Source organism: Eumetopias jubatus, unplaced genomic scaffold (genome assembly GCF_037043125.1).
Source record: "Eumetopias jubatus isolate StellerSeaLion01/CBP00866 unplaced genomic scaffold, mEumJub1_p1.0 scaffold_16, whole genome shotgun sequence".
In the NCBI taxonomy this organism is placed as follows: domain Eukaryota; kingdom Metazoa; phylum Chordata; class Mammalia; order Carnivora; family Otariidae; genus Eumetopias; species Eumetopias jubatus.
The window spans coordinates 74,933,265-74,955,309 of record NW_028274822.1 but is presented as its reverse complement, the minus strand read 5'-3'; the positions used below and the strand labels follow the sequence as shown (position 1 = coordinate 74,955,309).

Sequence of the window (22,045 nt, the reverse complement as noted above, 5' to 3'; positions counted from 1 at the left end):
CAGTGATGGCTTTTCCTTCTACCTCCCCCTCCTCCTCTCTCCCTTTTCTTCAGCTCTCTCATTGTAAGAGGGGAAACTGAGGCCCAGAGAGAAGGCCTGACTTAGTCTGGGTGAGGACTGGGGTCCTGAGCCCTCGGTCCTGCTGGCCGCCCCTACTCCTCTGGAAGGCAATCAGACCTGTGTGTCATACTTCCTGACGGGCTTGGCGGGGGGGTTCCCCTGTAAACCGGGTCTACTCCTCCTGTCGCTCTCGATTAATGGCTTTGTGCTGCTGGTTTCCAGTTTAGGTTCAGGTTCACATCCATTTTTTGAGACTGTGTCTTAGGACTTGTCCATCCCCACTCCACTCCTCATGTGAGGGACTATGAATCCCATGTTGTAGAGGAGGAAGCTGAGGCTTAGAGAGGTTAAGCCACTTGCCCAAGGCCACACAGCATGTTGGGGAGCTGGGTTGGAAACTAGGCCTCTTCTGCTTCCAGCCTTGGACCTGGGCCCTTTTTGCCATGGGACTGTGTCTCTGGCCGGCTACCAGCCCCTGCTGGCCCCTCTCTGGGCCTGCAGCACTCCGCGTATCAGCTTATGAGGGAGCAAGACAGCCTCAGCCCTGGGGGTGAGAATGTGGTATTTGTTTAGCCCAGGGTTGGCCACCAGCTCTTCTGCCACGGCTGCCCTCTGAAAGATGCCTGGGACTTGCCAGGGCCGATGCCCTGCTGATTTGCGTAGCCCCGCCCACACCCGGCTGACCCACAGGCTGGTCAGGCCCAGAGCACGAGGTCAGACCGGTGTGGTCCTGGCATTTAATAGAGGCAGTGAGCAAGTGAGTTTACCACTCAGGGCCTCTCTTTTCCTCCTCCCTAAAATCATAGTAGTAATAATGCCTAATAGCTTACAGTGCTTCCTGTGTGGTATGGAAACTAGTATCATCCCCATTTTACAGATGGGAAAACTGAGGCTCGGAGCCATTAAGTACCTCTCCCAGGTTGGAGCCGAGCCGAGATGATGTTTATAAAGCACTTAGCACAGTGCCGGGTAAAGAGAAACTGCCTGTTAAATGTTACCTGCTATTATTGTATTGTTTATTATTTGCTATCAGTTTGTTTTTCTTCTACGTTCTCTGGAAGAGCTGCTCGATGGAACAGGGAAGCGCCTCCAATCTTTTTTGGAAGTTTTTCTGCTGTTGAGGAAGCTGAGGCCCAGCAGGGGGAGGTGTCTTGTTCAGGGAGAGTCCCACAGCAGCCAGGACAGAGCTAGGACTGCAGACCACCTTTCTGACTCGCTGGCTAGTGCTCGCTGCCCTCCCCCCACCCATATTGCTTTCAGGGCTACACTTGGTAGGGCTTTGGATCCTTGTGACAAATCTGAGCCCTGTGCCGGGCTTCGTCCCTCACCCACCCATGGATGGGCGTACCCTCCTTTCCCCAGAAAATGAGCTTTTGGTCTGCACTCATGCAGGGGTTATAAAATACAGTGACTCAGTTGTGGACCATGGCCTTAGGTCACAGTTTGCCCCAGAGGCCCCTCCCGTGACTAAAGGTACAGAATCACCAGCTGCGGGGGTTCCCTGTCACGGGGCAGGTGGCGGGCCTCTGCTAACCTTGAGAATGTTCTCCCGAATCTGCAAACCCTTGGCCAGCATTTGCTGGCTCATTTGGTGATGGGCTCATTCTCTCATGGGCCCACTGTGTGCTAAGCCCTGAGTGAGGGGTCCTGGAGATTCTCCCAGCCCCCTTGGGGTTACAGTCCAGGGGTATGAAGATGGTCTAGGAGGGTCTAGTTAGGTGGAAGAGGAGGAGAGGAAGGGCACTTGGGAAGGAGAAATAGCATATGCAAAGGTATGGGGGTGGGTGATGTAAGAGGCATGCCTGGGGAACATTGGATAGACCAGTTTGGCTGAGATGGAGTGTTGGGGAGAGTCTTAGTCTTTTCTTTTGGCAAATATTTATCTGTATGTCCTTGGTGCTGTGCTGGGCGTTGGGCTACAGTTATAAAACAAGACACAGGTACTTAAGAAGGTAGATAAACAATTGCAGTTCTGTTCATTGAGCGCTTACTATGTGCCAGACACTGTGTCCTGTGCTTTACTGGCATTCTTTCATTTAATTTGTTCAAGGTTCAAAGCCTCTCAGAGAGGAGGCCCACTTGTTTGAAGTCTTGAAGGATGAACAGTTGTTTCCCAGATGGGTGTGGTCTGGGAAGAGATGATTTGTCCCCCATGGAGGGAAGAGCTTGGGCAAAGGTTCAGGGGCGTGAAACTGTTCTGTGCAGTGAATGTGATCTAGAGTCCAAGAGACGGGCTGGAGTCTTACAAACATTGATGTGTCATTCCTGGACATCCCTGGTGTGTGTTTTAATGCCGAGTTCAGACTTTTCCTACATCTCTTGCTGAGGAAACCAGGATGCTTGTTTTTGAAAGATGGCACCACCTCCTGGCAGCTCTGCTATTGTGCCACAATCTTCGTTCAAGGATCCGCCAGAGCAGTCTTGAAGGTTTGAAAGCCCTTGAACCCGATAACTTCATTATAATGACTGGAGGATGGAGGGAAAAACCAGTTGGGATTCCAATGCCAAGACTTGTGAGTGCAGTCAACTTGAGATAAGACGGAATTTGTGCAGTGGCCCCCAGTGGATACATTGTTGGTCTTGGTTAGATACTCTCTCTGCATTTCATTTGGTTGACTAAGCATTCAAGTGGGAAGGGGAAAAAACAAAACAAAATGGAAGAGTCTATATGAACTGCTAGAAATAACTCATCAGAGATTGTGCTTTAAAAACTGTGAATAAAGAGTTGATGGGTTTTTTTTTTTTTTGTCCAGGATATGGACTCTTCTCCCTATGATGTGTTGCTTGGCATTCCCCGGTTTGATGTTGGGCCTGTGTTGATGTCATTTGAATTGAATGTCTCAGGAATGCGGCTCACTGGCTTAATTAAGAGGGCTACTTTATCACACATGGCAAGATGTACTGAGGTGGGCAGCTGTTGGCTTGGCTCAGCATCTCCTAGAGTCTCTTGAGCTTTCCCTCGTGCTTTGTGCCTCACGGTCCCAAGATGGCTGCCACTTGTCCAAGAATTAAGTCTACTCTCTGGCAGGAAAAAGTGGGGGGAAGCCAGAAGGGCCATGCTAGCTGAGTCTGCAAGAAAACAAAAGCTTTCCCCCAATCACCCTCCAGAAGACTTTCACTTACATGTCATGGGCAAGAACCGGGTCACATGGCCACTGTTAAGCAGCAAGAGAGTCTGGGACAATCAATACTCAAGACTTCTGGCCTCCATCATGGAAGGTGGCCACGTTGAATATGGCCATTTGACTTTCAACAAATAGTATTGTTTAGTACACAGTCTGAAAAATAAAATGGGGATTGTCAGATCCTTGTCAAGGAAGCCTTGGCCTCCTAACCAGGATGCGGGACAAGAGAGAATATCTGCCCAGTGTGTCTACGCTGTGACGTGAGATGTGTGTGGGGTGCTGGGCCTCTGGGATGGCAAGGCACAATTCTGCCCTCCAGGGCCTCCATTCTGCTGGGAAGTAGGGCTCGGAGAAGGGAAGAAAGGCTGAGGTGGAAGAGACAGGCTGGGTGGTAACTGGCTCAGAGGCCAGAGTGACCTTCCTTCCTGGGCGAGGCAGGATGACATGCCCCCTTTAGGAGTGTGAGTGTGGAGCCTGAGTGGTGAGAAACTCATTGACACCCTGTGCTCTTAGGAGGCTCAGGAATCCCAACTTGTGGCTAATTTCATTTTTAATTATTTCTTGTCTGTCACCACTGGGTTGAAAGGGCTGGAGAAGGCTGAGTAATTTAGGTCTCAACTGATTAAAGTTCCTTTTCTGGATTAAAACCAACCAGACCAGAAGATTTTTGATTCCTAGGTATTAAATGCAAATGCTCAATTGTGCCTGAGATTTTGTGTTGGGGGTATTTTGTATTCATATGTTTACCCAGCTACCACCCACCCATTCATCTGCTCATCCATCCATCCGTCCATCCATCCATCCATCCATCCATCCTCTTTATATATACAAAGCTCTAAGGATATAAAGATAAATAAGTTAATTTCTGTCCTCAAATTTCTCACATTCATAGACTATAAACAAGTAATTATAGAATCCAGGATGATAAATACTAGTTATTCATTTATCCACCCATTCATTCAACAGATATTTGTTGAGCACCTACTATGTGTCCTGCACCGTTCTTAGTTCTTCAGGTAGAGCAGTGAACAAGACATAAGTGGTTCCTGCCCTCCTGGAGCTCATACTTTAGTGTGAAAAGATGGACATTAAACAAGGAGCCAGACTCAAAAGAGAAAGACTATCAGATGGTACCAAGTGCTATGAAGAAAATAAAATAGGGTGCTGGGAATCAAGAGTAGCTGGGGAAGAGGGTGGTTGAAAGCTATTTCATTACTAATAGGAGTTAGGAAGGGCTTTTCTGAGGAGGTGACATTTGAGCTGAGACTTGAAAGGGGAGCACCTGGCCATGTGGAAGAATCAGAGGGAAAGCATCAGGCTGAGGGAAGAGCAAGTGCAAAGGTCCTGGGGCTTGTTGTGTTTTGTAATACTACTATTAATGACGATGATGATGGCATTGGTGCTGGAGTGGACAGTGAGGAGTGAGGGAGTTGGCAGGGGCCAGGTCACACTGCCTTGATGGCCACTGTAAAGAGGTTGGTTTTGGGTAAGTACAGGCTGCTTTGGTAAGCACAGAGGAGGGAAGCATCCTACCATCTGGAGGAATTCAGAAGAATGTCAGAGACAGACTCGATGGAAGAGGCATTAGCCAACAAGAAGGCAATCAGGTCAGGGGAATAGCATGTGCATACATAAAGAGGCATTGGAGAACATGGGGTTTTCTGGGAGCTGCAAGGCGGGGTTACCTGGAGAGTGGTGGAGATGATGCAGGAGAAGGCTGGCCAAGCGGGGGGTGAGAACACCCGTCAGAGTCAGAATGAAGGGCTTGGTGATAGGCCTGCCAGGGGCCCAGAGGAGCCGAAAGATAGGACTTTTTAACACACTGCCGAAGGCGAGGCTTGGAGCGCCCCCTAGTGGACATTTTTTAGAGGTTGGAGAGTGTGAGCTGGAAGCTGGGAGACCAGGTAGGAACGTGTTGCTGCAATCTGAGCAAGACCATTAAAAAAAAAAAATTGTGGTTAAATATAACAAAGTTCACCATTTTAGCCGTTTTTACGTATATTATTCAGTTTCATTAAATACATTCACGGGGTTGTGCAGCCATAACCACTATCTGTTTCCAGAACTTTTTCATCCTTTCAAACAGAAACTCTGTCCCCAGTGAACACTAACCCCCCATCCCGCCTCCCCCAGCCCCTGGCACCCTCTGTTCTACTTCCTGTCCCTGTGAATTTGCCTACTCTAGATACCTCAGATAAAGGGAGCCATACGATATTTGCCCTTTTGTGCCTGGCTTATTTCACTAACGTCTTTGAGGTTCACCCCTGTTGTAGCAGGTGTCCGAATTTCCTTTCTGTTCAAGGTAGAATAATGTTCTGTTGTATCTATAGTTCACATTTCGTTTATCCATCTGTCAGTGGACCCTTGGGTGGTTTCCACCTCTTGCCTGTTGTGAGTAATGCTGCTGTGAACATGGGTGTGCAAGTATCTGTTTGAGTCCCAGCTTTGAGTCCTTTTGGGTGTGTATGCCCAGGAGTGGAATTGTTGAATCGTAAGGCAGTTCTATCTTTAACTCTCTGAGGAAGTGTTAAACTGTCTTCCACAGCGACTGCACCATTTTGCATTTTCACCAGCAATGCACGAGCATTCTTTTTTTTTTTTTTTTAAAGATTTTATTTATTTATTTGAGACAGAGAATGAGAGAGAGAGAGCACATGAGAGGGGGGAGGGTCAGAGGGAGAAGCAGACTCCCCGCTGAGCGGGGAGCCCGATGCGGGACTCGATCCAGGGACTCCAGGATCATGACCTGAGCCGAAGGCAGTCGCTTAACCAACTGAGCCACCCAGGCGCCCGTGCGTTCTAATTTCTCCCCATCCTCACCAACACTTGCTCTTTTCCATTTTGTGGTTTTGGCTTTGGTTTTTGTTAAAAGCCATCCAAATGGATATGGAGTGGTATCTCATTGTGGTTTTGATTTGCATTTCCATAATGGCTAATGATGGTGAGCATCTTTTCATGTGTTTGTATCTTCTCTAGAGAAATGTCTATTTGAGTCCTTTGCCCATTTTGGAATTGGGTTATTCTCTTTGGTTGCTGTTGAGTTTGCTGTAGGAGTTCTTTATATATTCTGGATACTAATCCCTTACCAGCTGTATGGTTTACAATTATTTTCTTCCATCTGTGGGTTGTTTTTTCACTTTCTTGATAGTGTTCTTTGATGCACAAGCATTTTTAATTTTGGTGAAGACCAATTTATCTACTTTTTCTTTCATTGGAAGATAATTTATAAAATTGACGGGTAATATGCATACAGAAAAGAGCACATATTTTAAGCCAGATGGCCTGGCTTTGAATCCCAACTCTGCTACTTAGCTATGTGACCTTGAATGGGTTAACATCTCAGCCTCAGTTTCCCCATCTGTAAAATAGCGGTAATAAGGGAACCTACTTACTAGAAATGCGCTGAGGTTAGGGGCACCTGGGTGGCTCAGTTGGTTGGGTGTCTGACTCTTGATTTTGGCTTGGGTCATGATCTCAGGGTCATGAGATTGAGCCCTGCATTGGGCTCCATGCTCAGCGTGGAGCCTGCTTGGGATTCTCTCTCTCTCTCTCCCTCTCTCTTTCTGCTCCTCCCTCTGCTTACACACTCTCTCTCTAAAAAAAAAGAAATGCAGTGAGGTTAGATGAATTCATGTGTGTAAGGCACTATGAACAGTTGTGTCTCTTTTTAAGTTATTACTTTGCTTCTATTACTATGACTATATAGTATATATTGAGTATCTGCCTGACAGACACTGTGCTAAGATTATTCACTGTATGAACATTATTCCATTGTCCCATTTAATCCTCACGAACTCTAAGAGATGGGTATGTATCGTCCCCATATTATAGATAAGGACACAGGCTTGAGCCCTTCTGAGGTTTGCCGAGTGCCATTTCCTGGTGTGTGTGTGTGTGTGTGTGTGTGTTTTTTTTTTTTTTGCTAAAGTGACCTCACTATATCCTGAAGTACTAGGAACATGCCCATTTTAGAGATGCTGAGCCTGAGGCTCAGAAAGGGGACGTGACTGACCCAAGCACACACAGCAAGGAAACCGTAACACGTAGATTGATCCCTGGCCAGTGGACTTATCCCTTGGAGCTGAGGAGAGGGTTAGGGCTTTTGGGGGCAGGCTCCCTATATGGAAGGAGGAGCTGGATTTTTGTTTCACTTGTGTTGCTGGGGCTCCTGGGGACCAAGACGTTGGAGGGCTCCCAGCCAGGTGTCCACAGGAGGCTGATGAACAATGGGACACCTGTTGCCCTTGCAAAACCTCCCTACCGGAGCCAGACCGGCGACCTGGTGTGCCCGCCCCCTGGTGGAACTGCGCGGGATTGCAAGCGCTGGGGCCGCCTCGCTGTGGGATCCTGGTCCTGGAGCGAATTAACCTTTTCTGTGTGTTAACCCATTGTGGTTACCTCACAGGTGAGGAAATGGAGGCCCAGCGAGGTGATGAGGATCTTTCTAGTCCTTCTGTTTCTCCTCCTTGAGAAAGTGTGTCGAAACACCGCTGTGTGAGAATGATGCTAATCCGTTGTGTGAGAATGATTCTAATCCGTAGCAGGCTAATCCGGACTTGACTCTCATTGTGTGTTAGAATATAAATAACAAACGTATGCGTTTTCCCCTGCTAATAGTCACGATTGCTTGTTTCACCTGTCACAACCGTTTGAGACTCACCAGAGGGCCACCCTCCCTTGGCCAAGCTGCTGGGGTCCACACCTGTTTCCACCTTCCTGAGGGCATGCAGCTGCATTTGCATACATGGACTCGGACACACTTGCACCAAACAGGAATAAACCCCACTAGACCCAGATTCTAATCTGATCTTTTTCTGCTGCCACTCTGTGGCTTTGCACAGCTTCCTGAGGCTCAGCTTCCTCATCTGTGAAATGGGGTGAGAGAAGCCAGCTCTGTGTCCCACACAGGCTGTCATGAGCAGGTAAGACAGACACTGGAAAGCTGTCTCTCGCCAAGCAGGAGTTAGTAGTCAGGGTGCTAGGCAGACTTTATAATTCATTCTGGAAATGTTTGCCGAGCACCTACTGTGCTCTAGAGAGAAGTCAGAGTCACACCTTTTCTTGGAGGATGAAATCCCATCTGCACTCAGGATCCAATCCAGTGTCCATATGACAGCTTACAAGACTGTGTGTCTGTCTGACCCTCTCTCCCAGTACATGTCCTATGCTCACTCCACTCAAGGAGCACTGGCCTTCAGAATGTTCCCTTAACATGCATGTCAGGTGTGTTTCTGCCCCAGGGCCTTGGCACATGCTGTTTGCTCTCCTCCAGATTCCGTCTTCATTTCCCTCTTCTTAGGTCATCTCTAGCTCAAATGACACCCCTCAGCAGGGCCTTCCCTGGTGCCACGTCTATAGAAGGACCCCTGGCTCCCACTGTTCTCTCCCAGTGCACCCCTTGTCACATGCAGTATCTTCTCATCGCCCAGTGTCTGCCTCCCCCATCAGAGTGGAGGCTCTGGGAGGCAGGGAACTCCTCTGAGCCCAGTGCCCAGCTCACAGGAAGCATACAACATATATGTATGGAATGAGTGAATGAAGTAGCACCCACATCTAAAAAATTTATTTATTTATTTATTTATTTATTTATTTATTTATTTAGAGAGCATGTGCATGTGAAGGTGGAAGTTTTAGTGGGGAGGGGCAGAGGGAGAGGGAGAGAGGGAATCAAGCAGGCTTCACGCCCAGAGCAGGTGCCACAGGTGGGACTCAATCCAGGGCTGTCGGACTCTGGGGGCATCAGAAATGCCCCAAGTGTCCTCCAGAGGGTTTTCTAGCTGCAGTTGCCCTGTTCCATCCCTCCTCCTTGCGTCCCTGTCCCTTGTTCCTGGCCATCCTCCTGACGTTAAAATAGACACCATTTAGGGGGAAAAAAAAATTGAAAAAGGAAAGAAAGGCCCCGTGTTCCTTGTGCAGTACTCAAAAGTGACCACTAGAGGGCGAGATGGAGGCAATCTTGTTCCAACATTGCGTGTTATTTTTAGTTTTTAACCCCTTCTGCCTCGGGGCCTTCACTCTGAAAAAGCCAAGTCTTCTGCGACCACTTAGATTTTCTTTTAACACATCCCACTGTTTTTGGTACACGTGTCGCTCAGCTCCGTCCTCCATTAGGTCCCTTGCCGGTTTCTATTTCACTAGACTTGCATCAGGGCTGAGGTGGGGACATTCTCCTGCAGCCTGCACAGCCTCCGCCGCCCCACTTATCTTCATGGGTGATGTTTCTCTTCTGAAGAAATTACTTTTTGGGAGAAAAAGAATTCTGTTTTTATTTTCTTTCCAAAAGGAGTGCGGCATATGTGTGTGTCTGGGGGAGGGGCAGCCCATAATGAGAGCCCTATGAATATAGAAATGGCATTTCTGACTGAAGCAGAAGTATTTCCAGAGATGCTGAATCTCCTCCTTGAACACGAATTCTCTTGAGAAGAGGAACATTTGGTCATATTTCAAGACTTGGTTCCATGCCACCTCCTCTAAGAAGCCCTCCCAGGTTGCACCCTTTCCTGTGAACTCCAGGCCCTTTAGCCCCCAGTGCTGTAGTGCTTCTCTCCCGTAGACTTTGAGCTCCCTGAGGGCAAGGACCATGCCTCATTCAATGTCCCCACTGCTCCACAATTAATCCCCAAGGCTTTCACACTTGCAGTCTGCTAGTGGCCTTTGTGACACCACCTCACCTCACCCTCACAACAGCCCTGCGGGGGAAGGAATTATTATCAGCCTCGTTTTATGTCTGAAGAAACTGAGGCGCAGAGAGGAGAAGCATGTTGTCCGGGATGATGCTGTGGGCAGGGTTGGAGTCAGGGTCTGAACCCAGGCTTGTCTCAGTGCAGATTCCTGCTCGAGATAGCTCTGCACCCCACCTTCCTGCAGGTGCTCAAGCAGGGCTCCAGGAATTCGTGTGGAGGGAGCTCTCCAGCTGGGGTCTGAGGGCTGCTGAGCACACATTTGCCCTTCCCCGCTGCCCCCCCTTTTTTTCTCCTTCTCCAGAAGCTTATTGAAATATAATCTGTGTGCCATGAAATGCACTCATTTTAACTCTACAATTTAGTAATTTTTAGTGAACTTATAAAGGTGTACAACCAGCCCCAGGACATTTTCATCACCCCTGAAAGAAAACCCCTACCCATTAGCAGCCACTCTCCACGCTCCCTGCCCCCCCACCCCCCGGCCCCTGGCAACTACGGACCTATTCTTTGTCCCTATAGTTTTGCCTTTTCTGGGCCTGTCCCATCAGTGGAATCACAGAGCACGTGCTGTGTCCGGCTCTTTCCTGGAGCAGGGGGTTCTCGCAGCCATGTTGTTGCGTGCATCCTTGTGCTTCTGTCCCCTTGTGCTGGGCGGGCCCCTCCTCGGCCATGGCCATCTTCCCTGCCTCTCCCCAACCCGGACTGCCCCTCCTCACGGTGGATGGAACCCGCTGGGCCCTGAGGGGCTGTTGCCAGGTCAGGCTGGGTGCGAAGGGATGAAGAATGTTCTGCTTTCCACCCTCCCCCCTCCCCCCTGGCCCCAGTTGTGTGTTTTAGGTGATTTCAAATATCCTACAGTTGATAACGCCCTGTGGGTTGGTTCTGCCCTGGCCAGATGGGCTCAGAGGTGCTTTTTTGGGGGGGAGATAAACCCCCAACTTGATGGGCTGACCCCAGCTTGGGCTCCTACTAGCCACGGTGCTGAACTCAGTCTGCCACTAGCCGATCATGGCCAAGGTGTTTTGAGCCCCCAGCTCTGAGCACTTTACACATACTACTTCATTTCCTCTTCCCGGTGCCCCTGTGGGGCAGGCACCGTCCTCACCCCCATTTTACACTGGGGAACCGGGTCACAGAGAGGTTAAATAACCAGCCCAGTATCACACAGCTTGCTAGTGCTGGGATAAGGACTGGAACCCGGGCTTGTCCACCTGCAGCCTCTACACCCTTCTTTGGCACCCCGGGCTGCCTCTCTGCAACCTGCTCTCCCCTCCCTGGGTCTCAGTTTCCCCCTTGGACTGCCTTCTGCTCCGTCTGTGCCCTGATTCTTTCAGAGGTTGTCAGCTTCTGGAAGACGGGGGCATTTGTATGGCTTCCATGGGTCCCTTCGGTGGCTGACAGGGTGCTGTGCACACAGTAGGTCTGTTCTCGGCGTGTTCCGGGCACACAGATGCAAGCGTCATTTCCTTGCCAGCGGCACCAGTGCTGGGAGAGGGGGGAGTTCTCAGCCCTTCGGGGAATGGTTACAGAGCACCTTCTAAGTGCTGGGCTGTGTGCCAGGCCCTGCCGGTGGAGAGCACACAGCCCCGTGGAGGAGACCGGCTCTCACCACACCGAGCATCCTAACATACTCGGAGAGGGGGCTAGTGACTCATGCTTGCTTGGAGGGCTTCCTGGAAACATGCGTTGGGCTTGGAAGATGATCGAATTTCCGCAGACGGAAAGGGCATCATTCCTGGCCAAAGACCCTGTCTGAGCAACGGCTGGGAGGCTGGGGGTCCACACATGCTTGAGGGAATGGGTTTGGCTGGGGCAGTACCTGGAGGCTGTATGGCTAAGGGCACTGAAGCCCGAGCCAAGGAGCGAGGCACACTCTGTTGGACCACAGGCTTGGGGAGCAAGCAGGCCCCTCTAGTGTCTCAGGTGGGGGCCGTGTTAGCGCCATCTCTGTCCACCCCCTGGCACAGAGCCTGGACACAGCAGGTGCACAGGGAGTGTGTGACAGATGAGTGGGCTCTGTTCCTACAGGGTCCTGGGAGGACCATGCCTGGGAGGGCCGGGGCATGGTCCACGCCTGGATTGTGGGGAGCAGGAGGAATATGGTGGATCTGGTCCCCAGGCAGCACCCTGCTGTTCTGCCATGTCCCCACTGGAATGCAGGCCCATGGACGAGGCGGGCCTGTATTTCTAGAGGAGCCCGGAATCTGCATTTGCTACACATAGTTCTTCTGAGGCTTACTCATTAGCAACTGTATTCAAATAAAACAACACAGTGTGCCTACCTTCCCACCCATCGCCCAAACAAAATCATGCCTCCCTGGGGGGGCTGCCGGTTTTCCATCTCTCTGTGCAAATGCTGATGGCAGTTTTAACGACTTCCCGTCCCTTTTGGGAGGTTTCTGCTAAGCTCTGATCTCTCCGGAGGGCTGTTATGGTTGTTGTACATTCAGTCGGTGTTTGAGTGGTTGAGTGACGTTAATATGAGCTGCCCCAGGACCTACTGTGGCCAGGCGTTGCCCTGGGATGTGGGGAGACGGGCTGCCCAGGCGTGGGCCCTTGGGCACCAGGGATTGAAGGAGGAATTACAGAGAAGCAGCACGTTTGGCCAGAGGAGGTGCTCTGGGATCCCGCATCTGGGGGCCACTCTTAGCCCAGGCTGGGGGCTGCCGAAGGGGTGGGAGGGTTAGATCTGAAGCCAGAGAGCTCAGCTCCAGCAGGAGGGAACCGCGCGAAGAGGAGGGGGAGTGTTCTCGTTTTCTAGGCCTGCCATAAGGACCCACCATATCCTTAGTGGCTCAAAAACAATAAATACTTGCTCTCTCTCAAAGCCGTGGAGGCCAGAAGTTTGAAATCAGGGCATCGGCAGGCCCAGGCTCCCTCTGAAGATGCTAAGGGAGTCTCCCTTCTTGCCTCTTCCAGCGTTTGGTGGCTCCAGGCCCTCTATGGCTTGTGGCCGCCTGGCCCCAGTCTGTGTCTTCCGTGTGGTTGCATCTTCTCTTCTGTTTCTTACAGGGATACTTATTAGATTTAGGGTCTTATCCGGGTAATCCTGGATGAACGCATCTCAAGATCTTTAACTTGATCACATCTGCAAAGACCTTTTTCCAAACAAGGTTGCGTTTACAGATTCTGGGTGGACGTATCTTTTGGCGGCCACCATTCAACTCACCACCGGGAGGAAGACAGCTTCCGACTGAGGAACAGCACGAGCAAAAGCCCTGTGGGTGCATGGCTCATGGGGTGGGGGAGGGGCTGGTGTGGGGTCAGGTGGGGGAGAGGCAGGCAGGGGCCTGGGGTGGGAGAGATGGGGAGCCAGGGATAGGAAGATGTTCAAGGTGTGTGTATGGGGGGGGTGCCTTTGTCACATGCATGCAGGTAGCACCCCCTGCTAGGTGGAGATGGGTCCCCTACTAGGGACTGACCCAGACTCAGTATAGGTTACTTCTGGCCTAGAGTGGGGGGTGCTGCTCCCGGGGGCATGTCCTGGTGACTGTGACCATCTCTGGGCTGCGCGAGCAGGGGTTTGGGGGACTCCAGCTTTCGTGCCTGCCCATTCCCACCTGTCTGGTCTTGGGTCAGCTCTGTCTGCATCTCAGACTTGCCAGGTCCGGCTTTTTCACTTCTTTTTTTTTTTTTTTTTTCTTCCCACCCCTGTCCCAGGCTCCGTTGTCTCTCTCCCTCCCTCCCCACCCCTGCCCTGCTCTCTCCCCAACTGTGCTCTGTTCTCTGTGTCCCTGACTGCTGCATCCTCCAGTTGTGCTTTTCAGAACTCGGCCAGAATGACCCTCTGACTCTACCATCAGCCAGTCAGCCAGTGAGCGGGGCCTGGCCTTCCATCTGTACCGTCAATCAGTCAGTCAGTGAGTGGGGCTTGGCCTTCCATCTGTACCGTCAGCCAGCCAGTCAGTCAGCGAGCAGGGCCTGGCCTTCCATCTGTACTGTCAGCTTGTCAGTCAGCGAGCGGGGCCTGGCCTTCCAGCTGTACCGTCAATCAGTCAGTCAGCGAGCGGGGCTTGGCCTTCCAGCTGTACCGTCAGCCAGTCAGTCAGTGAGCAGGGGCACTACCTGTACCTTCCAGCTGTACCCTCAGTTGGGACCATCCCCCCGACTGACGGTCAGGCGGGCAGTGAGCAGCCCGGACCCATCGCCTGCCGGATGTGGGGTACCAAGAACTGATGAAACCGTAGGCCTGCTTTTGAAGAGCTTTGAAGTTCACGCCATGGTTTCCTCGGCTGCTGAGCTCAGCTCTCCCCCGTGGTGTTCAAGCGGGTTTCCTGTCAGCCGCTCAGCCCGGCACTGGGCTGTGGGGCTGGTGTGCAGTGCAGATGGGCCCAGGGGTCTGGAGGGCGGGAGCCTGGCTCTGAGCCAAGGCCTCTGCCAAGGGCTGTACCCCTCCCTCTCCTTGGATTGAGGGAGCAGGCCTGCCTCAGGCACGGCTCCCGGGTGGTACGGTCACTGTGTACCCATCTCTGGGGCTGACCTAGGCTTGGGGGTGGGAGAAGGAGGCCCCGGCTCTGCCTTGTGGCTTAGTAGCCGCTCACCTGGGGCAACTCCCTTTGCCTCTTGGGAGTCTTGGTTTACTCATCTGGCTGGTGGATGATAATGCCCCCCCCGCCCCTCGTGGAAATGCTGTATGAATGAAGCTGGATATTTTGGTGTTATTATACCTCACTGCACTTGCAAACCCTGAAATGCGGGGATAATTCATCCCATTTTACAGAAGGGGTAACTGAGCCTCGGGGAGGTGGAGGGACTTGCCAAGATCAATCTTTTTCAAAGGAAACATCCAAGAAAGGTCACCTTGGGTGGGCCTCAGATGTGCTGTAATTTGCATTTTTATTCTGCAAATGGATGCTCCTCACACACCCCCCACATCCTGCAGCTGGCAGCTGGTGACTCTGGGAGCCCATCTCTCTGTTCCTCGGCAGCCCCCACCACCCACAGATGTGGACCGAACCCAGAACTTGTGTTTGGGAGGCCCAGGCTCCAGGTTTGGCTCAGTTTCCAACTTGCTGTGTAACCTTGACCAAGTCCCTAGCCTTCTCTGGGCCTCAGGCTCCCCCCTCTGTACCCTCTGTAAAATGGGGACAACCAGGCCCTCCTTCCAGGGCTAGACGCTTAGCTGAGCCAGAAGGAACTTGATGGGAGCCAGGAGGGGCTGTGTATACTGATGGGATCCATCTGAGTTGACTTAGTTCCTTTCCGTGTGAGGAGTTGGATGGGGGTGCGCCCTCTCGGTGTGTGTGGTCTGGGGGAGGAACCACACACCCTCGTGCTCTCACATTCACACACTGAGACACACACACACACGCACACATACACAGACCCTTTCATAAAACACATTTGCACACAGTTACACTCACACACAGAAGTGCGCACACACACACACACACACACACAGGCTCTTCTTGCCACACCATTAAGAAACCCTCCCTGCCCAGAGCACCCAGAGGCGGGGAGAGCCCAGGGGTCCGGACAGCTCAGCTGGGTTTGGGAGGAGTTGACCCTGGGCCCGCCCCCCCCCCCCCCCCCGCCCAGCCATCTGAGATGTTCCAGGCCAGGCTCACAGGACCTGAGCAGTGACATCCCCACCCTAGAGGTGGCCGTGGCCATCAGCGGGGCATCTGGCCGGTCCCCTGGCTGCCAGCCGGCCTCTGAATGATTCATGCTGCCTTGAACTTGACTCCGGCGTGACCAGCCGAGCGGGAAGAGCCACCCCCTCCAGAGAAAAACTGGAAGTGCCCACGGTGCTGGCAGCATACCCCCAGGGCGCCTGAAATGGAGTATTACTACTGCCCCAGCTTGCTGAAGCTCTCAGGGTACCTCTGGGTGAGTGTGGCCGGCTGGACGTGTACTTTGTTTTTCTTCTCCTGCCTCATGCTGAGTCGGCGTCAGGGCTCTGTCTGACTAGCAGAGTCTCTTTTTTCTTGCCAAATGGTGGTTGTTTCAAGGCGGAGTGTCAGAGAAAGGATTGGGGGTTTGGTTTGGGAGGTGGAGCAGGCTTAGAAGAGCAGAGTCCAGACCGTGGCGATCGCTGGCCCCCGGGAGCCGGTCACAAGTGGCCTCCCCTCCGGTCCTCGGGAAAACAAGAAAATCAGGGACAGCCCTAGGGAGGTTTTTCCGAAAGTGATATTTCTTTGATTTCAAGGACTATTCTTTATTCTGACATTATATCCCTCTCACCTTTGTGTGTGAAAACATCCTGTCTTTTACTAGATGGAAAGAATAGATTTCGCTTTTCTTTCGGTGAACTTAGTAAGCAAAAGAAAAAGTTAGAATCCTTGCGTTGCGTTCTCTCCTCTATAGACCAGAGGGAGGGAAAAAAAACCACAACTTTTTTCTGGTGACATGCCAAAGTCAGGGAACCCACGCAGAAGTGCTTTGTGGGGTACAGCGTGCTTTCTCAGATCTAGTTCTGACTCTGACGTGCTGTGTGTGACCAGGGAAGTGGCTTCCCCTCTCTGGGCCTCTGTTGCCTCATCTGTGAAACTGTGGGGTGGGGGCAGTAGGCCATGGGGAGTTAGGTGACATTCATCAGGGTTCTGTGAACAGAGGGGCTTAGCCAGGAATTGTCCTGAGTGGGTCTCGGAGTTTTCCAGAACATTTACCACCAGGTTGAGAATGCCCAGAAGGGAAAGACTTGGGAAATATTATTTATACCCCTGCCAAATGTTTGCAAATATTTCAGATGCCTTCTCACCCAGGGAATTTTCCGGAGCTCCTAAAAATACAACTTTAGGAAATGATTGTTCTACACCCGTCTCTCCCCCAACGTCTATGCTCCCTCCCCAGTCCCCTGGAGCAGTTGAAAAACAGGAGACCCTCCTGATCCATAGCCTGTGGTCACATTTTAAATGCAAGGCAACATTTATTGATTTTCGTTTTTTTAGTTATAAAAATAACACAGACATGGGAGAGAACCTGAAAAATCCTGAAGAGCATGCCTGAAGGAAGAAATTAAGTCACACATAATCATTTGTGTTTTTGAATTCTGTCCCCCACAGGGTCCTGATGACCTTGATGTGCCCAGATGTGTGTCAGGCTCTGGGCTTGCTGTTAGGGAGGCTGTGATACTGTGATTTACAATAAGAAATACACATTTGGACTTCCTTCCCGTTTCTGGCACAAAGTTCCTAAAACCCTGGGATTTCCTAAGTGATAAGGAGCAATAAAGGTGTCTTGATGTTATGTTAATGAGGTGACTTTTGGACCCCACCTAAGGATGGGGGCTGGTTGCCAGGGGAACCAACTCTGTGATTTGAAGATTAGAACTTTCAGTCCCACCCATGACCTCCGGGGAAGGGAGAGGGGCTGGGGGTTGAATAAATCGCCAATGGCCAATGATTTAATCAATCATGCCTATGTAATGAAGTCTCCATAAAAACCCCAAAAGGACATCGGGGAGGAGGGGATGCTTTTGGGTTGGTGGACACATGGAGATCCACAGAGAGGTATGAGCTAGCTCAAAGAACACGGGAGCTCTGCACCCTCTCCCCATACCCTGCCCTGTGCATCTCTTCCATCTGGCTGTTCACAAGTTCCATCCTTTTATAATGAAGTGGTAAGTAAAATGTTTCCCTGAGTCCTGTGAGCCGCTCCAGCAAATTAATTGAATGCTCGGAGGAGGTCGTGGGAACCACCGATCCAGAGCCAGTTGGCCAGAAACACAGGTGACAGCCAGGACTTGGGATTGGCGTCTGAAGAGGGGGCAGTCTTGCAGGACCGTGCCCTTAACCTGTGGGATCAGATGCTGCCTCCAGGCTGATGGTGTCAGAATGGAGTTGCAATTATAGGACACAATTGTTTGGGGAGTGTTGGAAAAAAACATGCGCGTTGGAATTGGTATCAGAATCAGAAACACAGAGATGACTGAGCTACGATCCCCATCCCCGGGAACTTGGAGCGTGCTGTGGGCACTGGCCACATCGGCATCCAGATACCATCTTAGGTTCACTTAACACACACTTACAGATGTCAGATGCTCGGCAGGCAGGGGTGAACAAGCTAGACGTGGTCCCTGTACCTTGTGGGGACACAGGCCCCGCACAAGGAATTGGAACAAAGACCACATGTGTGTTAGGATGAGGTCATGCCCAGAGCTGTGGAGGACACGGGCTCATCCAGGGTGGGAGGTCTGGGAGAGGCCCCCCCCCCCCCCCCCGCCCGGGGAAGCTGAGCACCAGAGGATAGGGAGGAACTGGCAGGTGATGCTGGTGGGGAGGGGATGTGTGCTTGTGCATCAGGCTGGGGTGGGTGTGGCAAAGGGCAAGAACCATCGGCATGCTCAAGACCTGTCCCAGGAACCAGCATAAGCTCAGCCTGGCTGGTGGGAGGTGGGAGGGTGGAGGATGCTGTCAGCTCACAGGGGCAGCTGTGGGGGACAGGTGGACGGAGACATGGCTCCTTACCTGGCTCTGCCCCCACCTGTGGGTGACCAGATCCTGGAATATTGAGACGCCATGTCTTCTCACTGCTGGCTTTGCACTTACCCATAATCAGTCTGTCCCTCCGCTTTGCCGAAGACAGCCTGGCACGCCCGTAACAGGATTAGCCCGGTGTCTGGAACATTAAGCTGGAAACTCTTGCTTGTTGAGCTTCTGAGAAAGCTTGGGAACATGGAAAATCCTCAGGCTTCAGAACTGGACTGTAACAGAGCCAGGTGGCATTGGGCAGGCCCCTTCACCTCACCGGACCTCAACTTCCTCATCTTCGAAGTGGGGACATGCCATCTTCCTCATTTGCTTGCTGAGACATTCCTGTGAAACTTTTAGCTTATTTCAGAAACCTAGAAGCTGCTCCTTAGCAAATGTTAGCTCTTCCTCTTTCTTGGAAACCTACAGTCAGATCGAGAATGACCAGCTAACCCAGGCACAGGGCCTGGGGTGGTAGGGGGCGGGGGGGTTCCCTTCCCATCTCTGCCACAGAGTTGCATTCCTCCCCATTCATTGTCCCATTACCCTTTTTTTTTTTTTACAAAAGATTTTATTTATTTATTTTAGAGAGAGTGCGGGGGTAGCGGAGAGAGAGGGGGAGAGAAAATCTTCAAGCTGACTCCTCACTGAGCATAGGGTCGTGTATGGGCCTTGATCCCAGGACCCTGAGATCATGACCTGAGCCAAAAACAAGAGTCAGATACTCAAGACACTGAGTTGCCCAGGCACCCTCATTACCCTAATTTTTAAAAGTTACTTTTAAATTTTAGAATACCTTTTTTATTATGTTATGTTAATCACCATACATTACGTCATTAGTTTTTGATGTAGTGTTCCATAGACTACTTTTTAATTTATAGAAACATTGCAGAGATAGTAGGGGAGTTCCTGATACGCTTTCACCCAGTTTCTTGCCCCCGCTCCGTGTTGGCATCTTACTCTACTCACCATACATTTATCTAAGGCAAGAAATTGGCGTGACGCTCTTAACGAAGCAATTAACTAACTTTCCTCCAGGCGTCCAGGGGCAGTTTTGACCTTCAGGGGACATGTCTGGTGAGGTTCTTTGTCACAACTGAGGGGAATGGGGGAATGCTCCTGGCTTCTGGTGGGTAGAGGCCAGTGATGCTGCTAACCATCCTGGAGTGCACGGGCTGACCACCCAGCTCCCAAACGCCACCACGGGAAGTGATCCGGAAACATCCACAGCCCTGAGGCTGAGAAAACCCTGCTTGTACTTTGCCTGTAAGTTTCACCCTTAGCAGGGGCCGGGCTAACTGCGGGCTGGTCCAGTGAGTGCTTGCCCACTGAGAAGCCCGCACCACTTAAAAACACCTTGCAGACATGATGCTTAATGGCTGCTTAGTATTCCCACGTGTCACCAGCCTTGATTTATTAGCCGTTCTCTCGTGGCTGGAAAGCAGGCGCTCCCAGGCATTTGCCATACCCACCACTTCGTCGTTCTCAGCCTTAAATCTTACCTGTTTCAGTTTTTATTTAAAATTCCAGTTAGTTGACACACAGTGTGATCTTAGGTGTGGGCATACAATATAGTGATTCAACACTTCCGTGCATCCCCCCGCCCCCCCCCCCCGCTCATCGTGACAAGTGCACGCTCAGCCTTAAATCTTTATTTACTTTTCAGGTTCTTTCCTAAGTCAGCTTCCTGGGGGCCAAGTGTGGGCCACCACAGGTTTCTGCAGACTTGTCATCTGTTGATGGGACGTCAGTGGCTTCCTGTTGGCGGCCCGAGTCTGCCACATAGCTGCAGTTCTTTCTGGGGGGAGAAACTGCCCACCCCCACAGTCAGGCCCTGTCGCCAGCCAGCATCAGCTGGGAGGTAGGGGATGGAGACTGTTTCTGTTTCACATCATTAGTAACTGTAGCTTGTGGCTGAGCCACCATGGCTCTTTTCAGTTACTTAATCTCCTTTGTTGCTGGGATAACCTAGCCAGACGGTCCCAAGGCTGGTGGCCTTTTGGGGGGCATTGACATCAGGCTGCTTGCTTGACCTTGTCATTGACAACAGTAGTGGTAGTGCTGGTAATAATAATAATTTTTTAAAAGATTTTATTTATTTATTTGACAGAGAGAGCACAAGCCCCGGGGGGGGGGGGTTACAGAGGGAGAGGGAGAAGCAGGCTCCCCGCAGAGCAGGGAGCCTGACACGGGGCTCGATCCCAGGACCCTGGGATCATGACCTAAGCCGAAGGCACACTCTTCACTGACTGAGCCACCCAGGCACCCCTGTAATTAAGAATAATAATTAATAATGGCCATCAGCACCACCACCATTCATACCAAGCACTTACAATACCCTGGGGTTAGTGCCTTTCATGGATGTCTCATCCTGTCCTCACGAGAAGCCCATGAATAGATTTCATGATCACCCTTGTTCTGCAGTCAGGGAAACTGGGGCCCAGAGAGGTTAAGCAGCTCATCCAAGGTTCCCCAGCTGGAATTGTCAGAGCCTGTGTCTAACGGAGCCCAGCTCTCCCTGTGTGTCACTTTAACTACTTCGCGGAGCCCATTCTTCTGGTTTCTCAGAGAGGAAACTGAGGTGACTTGCCAGCCTACAGGAAAGCTCTTTATTCACCAAGCTTTGCAAGGTGGACGGTGAGAGAAGATTGTTGCACTGGGCCATGCTGGGCTCTGGAGGAGGAGAGCCCTGGCTTGGAATCCCAGCTTCGCCAAAGGCACGTCCCATTACTGCTCTGGGCCTCGCTTTCCCTGTCTGTAAGTAGAGGTGGTCAGCCCCACCTTGCAGGGCTGTGCTGAGGATCAGCTGAGATAAGGGACATTAGTATTCTTGGCACACGGCTGGACTTGGAATGGGTGCTCTGTTTCTAGATGTGCTTCTTTGGCAGTTGGAGACACCTCTGATACAATGGCGGAGACACCCTGGACCCCCCACCCCCCAACACACACAGACTTTCCCAGGCCTATCGAGCCTGGGAGGCTGACTTGTGGCTGACCGCCTGCCTCTCCTCTGTGTCACTCACAGCAAAGGGGGCTACCAGAAGGTCACTTCTGGTAGCTTCTTCAGGAAGACGCCACGAGACATGGAGGCCGAGATCAAGGTCGGTCCCCCGTGCTTTTGTGTGCGGGTCCCTCGCCTGCTCCTTCCTCCCCTCCAGGGTCGGTGGTGCAATGGCCCGGTCTCCATGGAGTGATGCGGAAGACCATTTTGTTTCTCCCTGTGGTTGGTCGGCAAGCTTTATCTCCCCACAGTTGACTCCACGACCAGATTTTTTTTTTTTTAATGGAAAAATGTCCAGATGTCTCATTGTGGTGAGATTGGCTATTTTTTGCTTTGGGCTTCCTTGCTGCTGGCTTATGTCGCTACATCCTCACTCAGCCTCGTCACCGCCTCTAGGAGACAAGGGTACTCATGTCCAGGTCTTTTTCCTCCAGACTCACCCACAGGTGGCATCCTGACAATCCTCATGACAACCCCTAGGGGTGGGTTTTACGGTTATTTCATATATGAGAAAACAAATTCCAAGAGGTTGAGTACCTGCCCGATACTAAAAAGCCCATAAGGGGCGGAGCTGGGATTTGAACTTGGGAAGTCTGACGTCGAAGCTCACATGCTGAGTTCACTGCTGAGTCCCCAGCCCTTGGCACAGCGCCTGGCATCTACTGGTTGCCCGCTAGACATGGGCTGATGGACCACCCGACTGACCCAGTGTGTCAGAGGTGTTGTGAGGATGAGCTGGCCCTGAGCTTGAACGTGGTGCCTGGC

The 22,045-nt window shown here is 51.5% G+C and overlaps 1 protein-coding gene across 1 annotated transcript in view; it reads left to right on the top strand.

The window, feature by feature from the left end:
* KIAA1671 (KIAA1671 ortholog) overlaps window positions 1-22,045 on the top strand; it is a 133,785-nt gene that overhangs the window by 18,875 nt on the left and 92,865 nt on the right. The window lies entirely within an intron of this gene.